At 36.1% G+C, this 14,110-nt stretch overlaps 1 protein-coding gene across 14 annotated transcripts in view; it reads left to right on the plus strand.

Annotated features, from left to right (window-relative positions):
• Positions 1–1,017: 1,017 nt before the first annotated feature.
• LOC126843698 (RNA binding protein fox-1 homolog 2-like) overlaps positions 1,018–14,110 on the plus strand; it is a 29,658-nt gene continuing 16,565 nt past the window's right edge. For 5 of the 14 annotated variants that reach the window (XM_050581389.1, XM_050581378.1, XM_050581380.1 and 2 more), the window contains exon 1: positions 1,032–1,601. The gene's annotated coding sequence lies outside the window, so the exon portion shown is untranslated. Of the gene's footprint in view, positions 1,602–14,110 lie in introns of all 14 variants that reach the window. The other 9 variants (XM_050581386.1, XM_050581375.1, XM_050581379.1 and 6 more) reach the window with 5 other exon arrangements.

Below are 14,110 nucleotides of genomic sequence, written 5' to 3' on the forward strand. Positions count from 1 at the left end.
TTTACTCGAGTGACCTGTCAGCTGCAATGGCGTGCATTTATTTTTTTGTGACTTACGGACTGTGAGGAGCATCAAGAAATATTTTTAAAATGATTATACGGTTACGGTGTACCCATTACTTCTACTACCATGCTTATTGTACCGGCAATTCTGACGAAAATGTATTTAAATAAAAGCACCGTTAATTTTGACGGCGATACATAGTTTTTGCTGTCTTTAAATGTGTTTATGTGGTGTAAAACATAGTTATTTTAAAAGTTCAATTATTTTTAAGTTATGAAATATCACAGAATGCGGGTGACAGACGTATAAGAAAAATTATTTAAGAAAGGTTATTTTCGCTTAGTTAAGAAATATTGACCCAAAAGTTATCGTGAGAAATAAAGCAGTCGTTGGTTGGAATCTCGTTTCGGAGTAGTAGTTGCTATAATAGTGTTTTAATATATTATAACGGCATCGCAAATATTATTAGTTGATTAGTTAAAGTACGCCCGTCCGAACTTTGGATGATGTCGCGTTTAGGAGGCAAAGCCGCGGGGGACGTGCCAACGGCGGAGAATTTAAATGTTTAAATTTTCCATTAAAAACCACCGCGACGGGTTGTCGAACATTATACACGTACCCGACATTGTACAAATAATTTAATATTCGTACATTATAAAGTAATAAATAATGGCGATGATCATGATAATAGTAGTAATAGTAATATTAATATTAATATTAATAAAGCGCTCGTCTCTTGGCGAACACGGAGCGGTGATAAAAAGGACGAGTCTGTGGTATTTCGGACCCGGGGGTCGTCCCGTGGTTTGGTCGGAAGGTCGGCGAAACAAAGGCTGCCGCCGCCGTTGTCGTCTGGTGGGGGGGCCCGATCTGTTTCATCGATTTGCGTTGCTGCGTATGTGTGTGTGTGTGTGTGTATGCCTCGGGTGGTAAGCCGAGCGGTGGGGAGACCCGTCGGCTTCTCTCGCGTCCCGTCGACGGCGGCTATGGTTACGGTGTCGGTGTGGTGTATGGAGAGGTGGAAGAGAGCAGCGCGGCAGGCGACCGTACGGCGTTTCTTCCCGTGTCCAATCCATTCGTTAGATTGTGTTTGTGCCACTGAGCGTCTGGCTCGCTCTGTACGCCGTTAACGAAAATAATATTAATATAGTATATTCTTCAGTGTATGTTTCGTTAGTTTTCCATTCGATCGTTACCCGTTACGTTTGTTTTTTATGATATAGTTTAGTTTTGTTATTATTCGTATTTTAGTTAAATTCCCAATTTCCAAACGGCCCGCGGCCGAAAACAAAACGATAAAATTTCTTAAGTTATTTTAATACATATATATATATTTTTTTTTTTCGTTTACCAACGGAAGTGCGCGTTGGTCGCCGCTCGTTTTTTTTTTGTGCGCGTGTGTAAAATTAAGTTTTTGTGTAATTAAATCAAATACAAAAACGAAACGCCAGTATCATCGACACGACACCTTCGCGTAGCATGTTAGGCCGTCGGTCGTACGCCCTTATAATTTTGTGATAAACACGGTTTTAGAAAACGGCCTCAAGCTGTGGGCTGCAACGCCCTATTTGATCCCCCATCAGGGGCTTTACTATCCGGTGAGTACTATATTAATATAACAAACGTTTTTCTATTGTTTTTCCTTATTATAAATATTTTGGAAAAGTCCGATTTTGTTGCTTTTCTTACATCATTTGGACGGACAACTGTTCCACCCCCCCCGAAATGTCCGGGCGCACCCCCTTAACACCGCACGCCACCGACACACCTAAAATCGCTCTACTAGGGTTAGGTTACAATAGAACAAAATATTATTATCATTACTTAGCACTGTACAAGCGTTTGTAAGCGATACACAATGTCATGTTATCTCGCCTTGGGATCTTCTGGCATTGTGTTGGGTGCGAATATTATACCGTTTCTGTTTTGGCTGCTTTTAATGACGGTAGTTAGGGTCTGTGTCACTATTTATTAATAAATAATATTGTTATCTTTTTTCTTCGGGATGATAATGGCGCAAAGGTTAATAAAATTGTGCACTGATAAACTCGATGCCAAAACTAGTTTCGTTACGTACCGCTGACACTATCTGCTGATATCTTTTTCTTTTCTCCGCCATTATCTCTCTTCCCTCTATCGTGGAGAAACGACATTAAAATATTTATTATTATACATTATATAAATATATATATTGATTGACTTTGAGTCGACCGCTGTATAGTGGTGTTGACTGATGTTTTAACATTGCACGGACTCGGAACACGGCCGTCTTTTCCGCGTTGTACATAAAACATTACTATTCTTTTGTGTTTTCCAGTCTTTGTTGTAGAAGTTGAAATCACTTACGGCCAACCGTTGCATTCCAACTAGCATTGTCCGAATGCGCGAACAATTTATTTATACACAATTACAACTCCTAATTACCATCCGGACGAATATATCGCGTTTTTATCGCTTTCTCGAAGTGATTTCCAAACGATCATAATAATATTTTTAATACACATTTTGTACCTAGATGTGTGCCTAATGCGATGTAGGTACCCTTGGGCGATGGCCGATGGTTGTGAGGTATACCGTGTACAACACCTCTATCGTTTAGAAAATACCACGGTTGTGACGCACATGCTTACACGGTGGCAGGGTCGGTTTCAAGTTACACGTACCGAAATTATAATAAATGTACATACATAATAGTGTAAAGCGCGGCCAATGCACACAACAAGTGTTGTCTAGCAAAAGGCGCGCGCAGGTAGTCGTTAACAACAGTAGTATACAAATCTAATGGGTCAATATAATATGTATTTGTGGATTGTTATAATAATATTGATATTATACTGGCCGAAGGTAGTGTAATTTTTTAGAAAATATTTTTCCAATAGTAGGACTGCGGGGAAAGCAAAGGAGACCGGGAGTGATATATTTTTTGTATGTTGTTTCGGTAGTTTTCATAAATTAACGAATGACTGGAGAACGGTCGGTCAAGAGTTACACGCGATGTGACGTGAAAATAATGCGAACGCTAGTACACGTGACAATAAGGCGGTTAATAAATAATGCTAAAAAAAACCATATAGAGTACATGATAAAATGTGTATTATCGTCCGCTTACCCTTTGACGTGACGTGACGACTGTGTAATGTCGCCTACGCCTCTGACGCTGCTGCATTAGTGTAATTAAACGACGGCGGCATCGACTAATTAATCTAGAAAACCGTATTGTTATGATATCTGGTTTGGCGTGGTCCTGGTAGCGTGCACCGGCAGATAACGCCCAGTAGGTTTTTGTTTTTAGTGTCGGTCCCTAGGGTACACGTCAATTGCTATTCGGAATGTTCTATAAAAGAGCAGTGTCTGGAAAAACGCCCTCGTTCGGTTGAAATTTCGATGCATGACTGAGGGGGGGGGAGGGTCACAGAGTATTTCCAACTGGAGCACCTAGTTTCCACCCGCAGAGCTTAACAAATGCAAGATAGAAGCTGAATATTTAACTCGGTACTTAGTATTACAACTGTAGTGATAGGGAAAAACGTTTATTTTTTTGGCTTGATAATGATATAATTCGAAGTTGTCGTTTCCGTTTATCAAAATTTGTCATCGAGAATAACTCACAAGTTTATCTTAGATCAGGCAATTGGAACATATTTGAACTTACCGTTTCGGTTGCATTATTTTCAAAATCCGAAATTGTAGAGGATTATTTTGCGTTCACTTCTATATAGTGAATTTTGGATGACTTGCAAACCGTTCCACTCTCGCTTCGATAAAAGTTTTTTTTTAACCTCGTACATTATGTGTCAAAAATAAAACCATACATTACATATAAAAACATTATGATACTTAATTAAATGTAGTATCGATTCATTAGACGTCGGGACAACATCGTTGTTTTTATAATGTTTTTTGCTAGTAGAATTTACAATGGAATTATATTTTCTTACAAAAATTTGTTGGTATTGCAATCGTTGAAAATCTCACCAAGCGTTTTTATGAGATTATAATATTATTAAGATTGTATCGTATGTTGTATTCGCATCATTTACAGTCCGGATTGCTGCACATGGGTTCAAAGGATGGGATCTAGGATCTAGGATCTACCATAATAAAAATAATACTTATTATTATTACAGAAAAATGATAGTCCATGTGTGCCCTCCAAGCTTAGCGTATTTTCCGTCCGTTAAACGACTAAGTTTTTTTCCCTACATTGTTGTACCCAAGTACGCCTGTATTTGGCACGATCGCGTACCAATTTGTCAAATTACAATTAGCTGATTTATTGGGTAATTTTTATTATTTTATGTGCTCGACCATACGATTAACGGCATTCGTTTTAAGTGCCTTATTATTATTATCATTGAGCAGAATTTACAACGTTTCGGACCAGAGATGGACCCCAGCCAGATTGAAATAATAATATTGAACACGTGTTCCGTACTGGATGTATGTATGTATATCCTGTACTGTATTGTACTGTAACGATATATTATGTGTGTACAAAACGCATTCTGACGACGTTCAGTATCGCAACTTAGCGCGGGGCTTGTGCAACCGCATATGGGTCGTGTGTATTTGGCCTGCTTAAATCACTATGCGTGTTATTATGGTTTTCAATCATTACAATTGCAGTTGAATAGTAATTATCGCGTAATCGTACCGTTTAATTTCAGTATTTTTTTCTCCTTATATTTTTATCATCCAAGCAAGTCATCGCGCATAGCAACACGTCGTTGTTGTGTATTACGCGTGATTTTCGGTCGGGTGTTTTTTTAAGATTTTAATTGATAATACATTATTGTCGTGTTCGATTTTAAACAATCTAGGGACGGCACTGTGGAGTAGACCAATGTCCGTTTGAAAAAAATTAACGTTAATCCGCCATTGCTATTTTGGTTGAAATCCAATGAATTTTATCTGTCGACACTTGGAGCCTCGGTTGCGACATCATTGCCGCCGCGCGCCGTTTAATCAACGACGGACGACGCTTTTTTTTTTTTACATTTTTAAAGAAGAAAAAAACGAAAGCTCATTCTTGTTTCGGGGAGAACTTTTTGCAATTAAAAAGTTCACTCTCTCTCCTCCTCCCGATTTAGCACACCAGATGCGATAATTAGGATTTTGTTCGGATGGCCGAACAAAAACCTCTAATTGACGGCGGCTGTGTGTTATAAGTTTTGACCGAAACGGACCTTGTGCCCGTTTGTTAAACCGTAGAGATGTACAAAAGTGTAAATTAACGTTTTTTTAATGGAAGACAACAACACTGAAATAAAATGCATATTATTTTACGATTGTGTCTCGTTACACGAAAACTAAATAAAGGGTCGCCCCGAAAACAAAGTTTTTGTCCACTTAGAAAAAAAAAAATTGACAACTTCTTTTCATCGACGACGAGGTGAATTATTGGCTGTTTCTTTTATTCATTTATTTGTTTTTTTCCAAAATGAATACCATTTGACTGTCCCTCCCGCGTTGCATTGTTGTGTAAATTATAATTATCATTGATGTCGTGTAATCATAATATATTGCTTAATTTATTTCTATTTACAGACTGAACAACAAATTAAACACCGTAAAGCAGATGTACTAATAATAATATGAGTACAATATACATATTTATTATTGTGTATGTTTTTTTTGTTTAATATTGGAAAAACATTGTACCTACAATACTATTATTGTGTATAAAAACCGCTATGTAATTCTTCAGACGTACAAACGATCGGTGACGTCCGTATAATTTCCAGTTTTTTTTTATGTATATACATGATTGTATTTTTTTTCTCTTCTCTACTTTTCTCCGTTGGTTTCTCGTTCGCATACGGTTGTTCTCAGAGGTCGACCTAGGAAACACATGTCTGAAGTCTGTGGCCGGGGGGGGGGGGAGCCGTACACATTTATAATTTATTTATCCTATCTGTGTGCTGTGTTATATGTGTGTGCGTGATGATGACGGCGACGACCAGCCACAGGGGCGGCTCCTCTCACATCTGTTAGGTTCGTCGAGGAAACAGAAACGAAGGATGCCGCGATGGGAAAATGTCATTAAAACACAAACACACACACACAGCGCTGCACACATGCTATAACGCCGTTGAAACATTGATTTTCGCTGGCGTCGGTCCGCTCGTGCCTGAAAACTCAAAATTAAAACATTGACGTTTGTCGCGATAAGTGTAAAACCGAACGAGGTTTTCATGTGTGATTTTCCATTTTCCATTTATCATTTACCGGCAATCGCTATCGCGTGTTCGCCCAACGTTTTAATCGGTTCTGCCGCCATCGCCGCCACCCTCCACATTCCCTACTGTTCTAATGCAAGTCTGTTAAATTATTATCATCGGTATTAATGTTGTGCTAACGAGAAACTTCTCGGCAGTCCGGTCAACCCGTTAAAATATTCTATTAAGTATTTTTTAACCTCGAGTTTAAACGACCTAACGAATATATGCGGTTACATCAAATAAAAATATAGTTAGCAATACTAATTACTTATTAAGTTTATTGAGTTGAAACTTGAAACATCTGTATAGAATAGTTAAAGGCCGCCATCAAAATGTATTGTTGGCGCGAACGACCGACATTGCCAATAAAAATAAACTGTATCATAAAATTGTTAGCCTGAAATTTTTGCTACAAGCCAAATAGATGTTTTAAATTAAGACTAATAGTTTTCTTAGAAACAATCGATTAGGTATGCGGCAATGTCATCTATGAACCAAGAAAGTATTGACTATTTTGTGGATAACATATTTTTAAATAAGTAATTATACTGCCTGTGAGCACGTTATTTTTAATTGTATGGTCCGCTTATGAATGACACACTTATTAGTTATTACAATTGAATGGTGATTAATATGACGATGAGAATTTTTTTCAAAAAACTATTGTTGCCCATAAAATATTTGTCAACAAAACAGTGTGTTTATTTTAGTAACATTGAAAAACTGTCGAGTATTATAATTCCATAGAAATGCAATTTTTTTTACCTATTTTGTTCTCATTATATTCGACTTAATAGAATCGGGAAGATGAATTTTTTTTGTAACTTTGGTCATTTGTTTTGCTTAAGTAATTTTTTTAGATGCAAGTTAAGCTAAATATCTGTTCCTAAAGGTTAGATTGAAGCGTCCTATTTTTTTCCCTGTTTAAGCCGAAGACATTGTCGAGTGCAGACTTCAATTTGCTGGTTTCGAATAAAACGTTCGCCATTGGAATAACTAATAGGAATTTATGATGTCTCGATTGTCGTCGCCCATTTGTTATGGTGGCGTGATGCAGCTCTCGTCTCGGTACATTCCATAAAGGCGCAGTCGAATATTGCTATTATATTATGACCATATAATAATAAGTGCTTAATTTTTTTTCCGCGTTGAAATTAATTGTCCGTGAAATATTAATAAAAATTCTTGACGTGCGATGTTTATCACACACGATTCATCAATACGCAGCATTATCTCTTGGACGGAATATCCGTTGTAGAGTATCGAGAATCGTTCTTTGCTCGCATTTAATCGATATGAATAATGTTTTTTCTTTAAACTTTATTTTGTAAAGCTCTTCAAATTGATAAACTTACTGGTTTTGTATTATGTACACCCAACAGTTATTTTTGGGTATACTTTGCTGCACATGTTATGATGATATAAATGTGTATAAGAAAAAATCAAAACGCTGTACTACATTACAAATATATACATATATATATTTTTTTTTCTAACTACCTGTCCCGCCATGTTGTGCTCTGTTAAACGGCGTGGCGCCCACATCCCGTGTAAACAACGAGCTCGTCCTTGGCGAAACCCAGGAAAACTTTGTCCTGAAGTATACTTACGCCTTTTTCACAATAATAATGTAAAAACAGATCAGTCGGAGACCAACAGCAGAACGAACATCCGTTATGGACAGACGATATTAGTGTTAATCGATTAAGTAATCTGATCGCCTTCGGTGTGGCACGGATTCAACAATTGCCCGTCGAACGATGCAATTGAAAATAATAATAAACGTCTCATTTTGGCAACTGCATCACACGTTTCTCGCTCCAAGGCTGTGCAGTAGGTATATCTACAATATTGCAAGAATCGGCGACCTTCGCAGACACAAAAGGGGGTGGGGAGGGTCAGAATGAAATATATGAGTATTATGCCAATGTCGGTTTGTTGTTACCTAGGAAAACTTCCACCGGCCGCAAGATATGATTTAATTTTTTGATTTTTATTACAACGGCAGTCTCGTTAATGAGTTGGTTAACGCGGGTTCTCTTAATTGCGAATTAACGATGGCCGTGTTAACAAAAAAACACTTCTAGTTTGTATACAAACAGTATACTGTTTTGTGCTTGTACATCCGGTCGGAGAACGATTGTAGGGAATCTTCCTTCCTGTCGCGATCCTCGGACCGTGCAATACCATTACGATTTACATTTGGTTTAGGTGTCTCGTGTCCGGTTCGTTTGTTTTCTGTGCTAATGCCGCTGTAAAGCTAACGATGGGGTTTTCATAAAAAAAAAAAACACAGAGCTAAGTAGGAGAAAACTTCTTCTTTAATTGAGCCAAGGACGCGCGACGTTTTAATAATGCGGTGGACGCGCCTTGAGACTGTCGAAATACCGTTGCGTGCTGTTATACTGCTCCACTCCTATTCGGAACAACAATAGTAAAATCCTACGGCCGAGATTTTTTTTTTCTTTCCAATATTACAATAATTAAGTTGCACTCTTCGAGAAGAGGGAATCAAAAGCACGTGTCGTCTGTGACTGTATTCTATTATGTATTGTGTGTACCACCTGTTGGCGTTGAACCCAAAAGAAACCAAAAAAAAAAAGCCGCAACATGTAGCAACCGAGTTTTTGTGTGGGTAGAGTTACTCGTATGGGTTTATATTTTATATGTATACATATATATATATATACTATATATATATATATTATTATTGTTATTATTATCGTTGTCAACACCGTGAAACCGTAAAAGAGTCAACGTCGCGATGACGGTTTATCGTTTTCGCTCAATTGACTCGATCCGTCATTAACCGTCTAACGATGGCTAATAAGAATTTATTGTTTTTTGATTTTTTTTAAATTCGATTTTATTGCCGCCCAAACGGTAACAACGATCTTGTGTAGGTAACCATACCATAATATGCGTGTGTGTATGTGGATCCGTTGGTAGTACTATTTACTACTACCCCGGTTTTCACTTTCAATCTTCCTAAAAAAAAAAAAAAACGAGTGGGCCAGGTAATGCTAGAACCAGCTTTAGTCGGTAGTCTTCGCGGTGCGTGGGAACATATCAAGATATTTCGTTTAATTACACGTGCGATTAACACGCTTACTCAAAGAGGAATGTGTCGGTAATAATAATATTATGATGATTACCTAGATGTGTTGTAGGTCTTTATAGACTAGCAGGGAAATGGGACGAGTGGAGATGGCTATCGACAGCTGCTATTAACAACCGAGTGTGTTTTAATTACGCTATTAGAAAAAAGCGTAACCGAATTCGTTGGATTATGGCATTGGATATAAACGCTTTTTTATAGGCGCATGTGTACGCTGAATGTGCATAGGATTAGTGTATAAATCCGAAAATAGTATTTAATTATTGTGGATAATACTTATCGAGAATAATTGTTTTCTGTGCAACAAGTGGGTACGGTTTTCATTTTGTTTTATCAATAGTTTATATTGTGAAATTCTGCATAAATATTTTGAAAAACAAATCGTACCTTATGCACCAAGTGGTGGCTAGGTATTACACAAGTATAGTGGATAAAAGACCTAAAAAATTATGTATGCGTATCCCGTATAAATAATGGTATCATGGTAGATTATCCTAACAATTTTATTCTTAAGTTTATTGCTAAAATTATTTTAGACGCGTCATTAAAACTAACGAACTATATATATATAATATTTATATATTTTGATTTTTTTTTTTTGACAGTGTCCTATGATTTACTACTGGATTTATGGTCATTCTTATGAGTTAAGTTAAAAAATGAAATAAAATTTAATAATACTATTTTCTAAATAATTTTTACGTATTTACTCCTTTAAAATAAACATATTTCTATGAACTTTAAAACGCATATTTTTACTTGATTGTTTCAATATATTGAGTAACATTTCGTAGCTGAAGTATCGTCAATTGTATAACTCAAGTATCTTAAACCAGGCCAAGTGCGTATTAACTATATACTTATGATGTTTGGCTCTAGAATTGTTGAATTCAATGTAAAAATTGTTTATGATTAATTTGAATTTCTAGACCACAATAGGAGTTCGAACTCTGGTCTTGTTATTATGTAGTTTATGAATAATGTTTGTTTACTAAAATAGCATTTGTTCAAAACTAATAAACCATTAGCGATCGATCAGATAAAACTAAACAAGCATCTACGTTTAAAACACTTTGTCTCTGTTATTTTTTTTATATACATGACATATTTTGATGAATAGCAAACTTTTAATAAACAATCTCTCGTGTAGTGTTTCTAACCTGCATAATCGTGTACATGTTTCTCGTGCATTTAATATCATTATTGTGTAAGCTTTTTTTAGACTTTGAGTCTTCATTTTTGTTTTATCAAAACTATTTTTTCATTTGTCAAACCATCGTGTATAGATTAATAGGTACATATTATTCGTGTTGGATGGTAATACACTCGTATTGATCGCGGACGATCACGTGTCAAGTGTATTTTTTATAGATCTAAATAATAAGTTAGCCCAGTCGGTTCGGTTATCGTTCGGATTTGCTTTCAAATCCGGTCCATTTGTAAATCTTGTAATGTTGGTGTTTTTTTAGTAAACCGTCATTACGTTATGCTGCGTGCGATACGTTGTATATTATTGTAATCGGTCAGAAATTATATCACTATTATGTGTAATTTTTTTTCATCGGGGGAGGAGTTACTGATGAGCAACGGTAATTTCGTAGAAGTCGACCTTATCGGCGCATTGACCTTTGCCGGGTTTCGACGTCTTTACTTAAGACTCGATAACGAAACGCATTTATAGTTGTATGTAACACATTGTAGACAAGGTTCTGGCATGCGTACACGGTTTCAAAGTCCGTCTGGGACGGTCAACCAGAACGACAGCGGTTTGCCGTTTATGTATTATTTTTAAAGCCAACACGCTCTGCTGTTTAGAACAGCTTTAACTGGTGTTTTTTTTTTTTTTTTTTGGCATGAACCGATGGTGAAATTTCGTTCGTTCACGGTCGTCCGAATAAAAAATTAATAAATAACCGTCAATGGAAGAGAAGAGCCATTCAAAAAAAAAAGTACATAATAAATGAAAAGTTTTTTCTGTGTACTACGGGCCGCGGTCGGTGGTTACCGATTCTTCGCGGGTATTGAGATAAAAAAAAACTTTAACGCGAGGGGTGTGGCCGAGATGAAACGTGATAGCTTGCTAGTGTGTATAGATCAGTGTTAATCGATCCCGCGGGATGATCCGAGTTTATAGTTATATATGTGTTTCTTTCTGTTGTGGAGAGAAGAGGTCGACGGCGCTGTGATGGCGTCCAAACCGGTGTTTATTTTTGTAAATTCTTCTCGATCGTTTACCCCGAAACGAACACGAACCGCCAGTTTTTTGATACTACTGTACATTTGAAAAAAAGAAGAAAGAATTTTAAAACGTAAAAACAAAATCTTATATCATTCCTCGTGCCTTTCAATTGTATATAATGGTCATAATTGGTTGAATATCTATATATTGCGTTAGTATAATAAACAATAAATCGTAGACGTTAAAATATAGATAAGCCATGTTTTTCTATTTGATACTCGTCTTTTCTCATTAGATTCTACGATAGGCTATTCTACGAAATCCAGATAATATGTCCAGAAGTCTCCTCTTATCGGTTTAGTAATCAATAACACTGTTTATCGGATTGATTAAAAAGGTCAATTAAAAAAAATAAGTTCTACATAAACCGCCTGCTAACCGTTGGGCTGTACATCGAATACAAATTATGATTATTCAAAACAAATTAAAAGCAATATTTAGAGGCTAAATATTAATAAATAACTCAGTAAATTATATAAATATTTAGGACCGACGACATTCGCCTAAAACTAACCTAGTTAAATTGAAAATTGATACATAAAAACGTCGTTATTAAATTAATACCTTTTCATTTTATTCAATTAACATATTAATATATTTGCAGGCAAGTTATTAAAGTATGAGTATCGCATAATTAACGAAGTAAATACAAATCTGTTAATTAGTTGATTCATGTGTCTTGGGCTTATGTTATTTTAATTTAATGTCAAATGGTTTTTAACGAGCAATGTAATGATTAATGAACATCGCTTTGAAAATTTACATATTTTTTATTTTAATGAATGTATTAAAAACAATTCTAGATTGCCAAACGACATTCAGCATTTTCCAAATAATATAGTTAGATATATTTTTGTTGTGGTATATCTTGGAAGATTAAGTGCTTAAATGTGTTTTACGGCTTACGCCTTTGCTTGTTAAATTATTAGTTTTTTTTAATCCTGCGACAATATGATGTGAAAAATAGGATGAATTTTTTATTACATCTAAAATTTGGTATTTTTATATAATTATTACGTTCAGACATAGTATAAAAAATTGACGTACGAAGCCTTCTATATTTCTTTTAGCCTCTCGAAAATGTAATATTATGGCCCTCGGATAACGTTTTTTAAATATTACCCAAGTTCTTAGCCATGGTCGAAAATATTTGACGGTCGGCTTGCCGTGTACGTTTGTAGATCCGGCAACGTCGATCCGGCCTAAACAAAGACACGTCGAATAATTGGTCGGTTTGAAGTTCGCGGGCTATAAATTCAGTCTAAATTTAGATCAACGCCGCATAATAAATCTGAGCGTAGAGGAAGCTCTTGCTAGCCAAAGAAAAATCGTCGCACACGCACCGACATATATTTTTTATTCAATTCGTCGTCGTCGGTGTACGTTTATTTTATTTAACGACGAATTAGGCGACAACGGGGACGACACAATAAACGTCAATTTAACTCAATTTTTTAAATAGTTCACTCTCGTGTCGTTTTTTTACTGCAGTGCTACGACACGGGTGTATCATAATATGTGTATATATATATTTTGTATAGTCGTAGGATGTAACCACTTGACGATGTAACTCGACGGCCTAACCGGCGTGTTAATACCCGCAGCAATAGTATTTTTATTATTATTATTATTTATTTTGTTCACAAATTTTTATATATCATTGAAGAGCAGCAAAACTCGGCTGTAACAATGGATACTACACATCCTTTACCCCCTCCCTCCCCCTTTCGGTCGTCCTCCAAATTGACGGCCTCTCCGGTAGTACACACACAATATAACATAATATATATTATAACAGCGTGTTCCGTTTGTCCGCACACATCCTCATTAGTAGACCGGAGTGGATATACCGTGAAGCTCTGCCACTCGACGTTAGCTGTTTTTTCCGTGATTTACACTTTCGCCCGCAATAGAGCTACTATTTTCTATTGTACATTTGTATACATATTAATAAGTCTTTTAGGCTTTGTAATATTTCCTCGAGCTCTCCCTTAGATTAAAAAAAAGGGAGTCGTGGGTCTGTCAAACAGAAGCTATGTTTTAAAATAATGCCGGTTCCGGTTTTTTTTTCCATTTATTATTGTCATATTACTCGATAATTGACTATTATTCGCGAAAACAAAAAAAACCAGACAGGATAATATTAGCAAATTATGTAAACATACAAGGCATGTGTGTTTCTCGGTCGTCACGAATTTAACTCGCAGCTTTCTAGGAGCATGTATGTGCCTCGTCTACACTTATGCATAATATAAAATATAAATAAATACTGGTATGACCATCATCGCCTTGTATTATAAAATTAAAAAAAATAAATTCTCCGTTGTTACGCAACGGCGTTGTTCTACAGAGAAACTTTTTGAAAACGTCGTCGCATAGTTTTACTAGTATATTATACAAAGTTACTGTTACAGCTATCATTTATATGTCCTAAATAATAATAATAATAATATACTTGTACGCAGCCAACTATAAGAGGAAAAAAATAACTGCAATTAGTATGCCGCTGGCGTGCGACAGATTTTTGAA

This window comes from Adelges cooleyi, unplaced genomic scaffold (genome assembly GCF_023614345.1).
Source record: "Adelges cooleyi isolate 19-005CV unplaced genomic scaffold, UGA_ACOO_1.1 ACOO_flye_CR_arks_rails_tigmint_CR_PRNA_574, whole genome shotgun sequence".
In the NCBI taxonomy this organism is placed as follows: Eukaryota; Metazoa; Arthropoda; class Insecta; order Hemiptera; family Adelgidae; genus Adelges; species Adelges cooleyi.